The following is a 1,728-nucleotide window of genomic DNA, read 5'->3' on the forward strand; positions in this document are numbered from 1 at the left end:
GAGTTTGAGGGATGGGAGGGGAGGGGAGGCGTGGGGGGGGCGGTGTGAGATGAAAGCTTGGTGTGTTATTTTCTGACCAATCTTCTCACCGTCCCTCATTCTTCCCAAATTGCCCCCTTTGCCCCTCCGTCCAACATTAACACCCCCGGCTCTTCCAGAACAGTCTGAAATGATAGTCGCGCGATCAAAGGTCTCCAAAAAAATGTTAAAAGGTCCTGGGTTGGACTCACAGGGACAGTTTAGAGGAAATGTGTGTGTGTGTGTGTGTGTGTTTCAGGAACCGCTGAGTGGAAGAAGAGAATTTTTTTTTTTTAGGTCAAAGATTTAGTTTGGAGCGTTGTAATTAGGATCAGATTTCAAGAGATAATCTGGGAATAAAACACTCATAATCTGTAGTCTATGACACGTACTCACAAAACACATAAACCAGTATGTGTGTGTGTGTGTGTGTGACACACATAAACCAGTATGTGTGTATGTGTGTGTGTGTGTTAGCGGTTTAGCCGCGGTGCTGGAGTTGACGGAGACATCTTTGTGCAGTTCTGCTCTCGCCCAGAGTCGAGATGGAAGGAATGAGACCGTTACTAAACGCCGGACCTGTTAAGAGCAATTTTCCTAATGATTAGGACGGAGCCACGTGTCAGTTAGTGCCACAGACGTGTCAGTTAGTGCCGCAGACGTGTCAGTCCGCCTGGTTGTGGCGGCGGAAAGTGTTAACTTTAATGTGACTAACTAACAGGCCGCGCTCAGGCTCCGGCCTAATGACTTAATGGAAGTAATGATCTAAGAAAAGCCATATGTGTTAATGTTGAAGGGGCCGACGGCTGGAGCAGGAAACGCCGTGATGGACGCACACGCAGCCGTCGGCTCACGTCTCAGTGTTCAACCTCTGCTTTTCAAGTTTTATATTATGTATATATATATATTTTTTTAATAACGTTTAGTTTAAATTGCTTGTGAAACAACGTTAAAAAATTAGCCGTTTACATTTTACATTTTTATTTTTTGTAAATAATTAAAAGTGAATCCAGTTTGAGCAAAAAGCAATAATGGAAACAATCAACAGATTTTTAATTAAAATATTTAAGTTTTTAATAATATTTGGTTTATTGAATCAGTGAATAGACGTCAAGGTGACGTTAGCATTCCGTCTCTTCAAGAACTGGTTTATTGTAGGCTAGCTACACTATCTGTACCAGGACTGTAGTAGCTAACGTTAGCTCTGGTGTCTGTACCAGGTTTGTTGTAGCTAACGTTAGCTCTGGTGTCAGTACCAGGACTGTTGTAGCTAGCGTTAGCTCTGGTGTCTGTACCAGGACTGTTGTAGCTAACGTTAGCTCTGGTGTCTGTACCAGGACTGTTGTAGCTAACGTTAGCTCTGGTGTCTGTACCAGGACTGTTGTAGCTAACGTTAGCTCTGGTGTCTGTACCAGGACTGTTGTAGCTAACGTTAGCTCTGGTGTCTGTACCAGGACTGTTGTAGCGAAAAAAAAAAGTATAAAAATTCTCGTAAACTTTTCTGTCTTTTCAAGTCTTTAACGATTCTGTCCTGAACTTAAATGGAGCTCAGTGATTCGTTGATGGTGTCAGAACCTCACCTGGTTCTGACCATGTGCTCAGTTTGTAGCTGTAGTAACAGTTTCTTGTTTCCTGATGGAGGTCAGAAATGCTGGCATGTCAGGGTGGAGGGGGGGGGAAGTTGGGGGGGGGGGAGGTGGGACACAAGGG

Source organism: Cynoglossus semilaevis, chromosome 12 (genome assembly GCF_000523025.1).
Source record: "Cynoglossus semilaevis isolate Cse_v1.0 chromosome 12, Cse_v1.0, whole genome shotgun sequence".
Classification (NCBI taxonomy): domain Eukaryota; kingdom Metazoa; phylum Chordata; class Actinopteri; order Pleuronectiformes; family Cynoglossidae; genus Cynoglossus; species Cynoglossus semilaevis.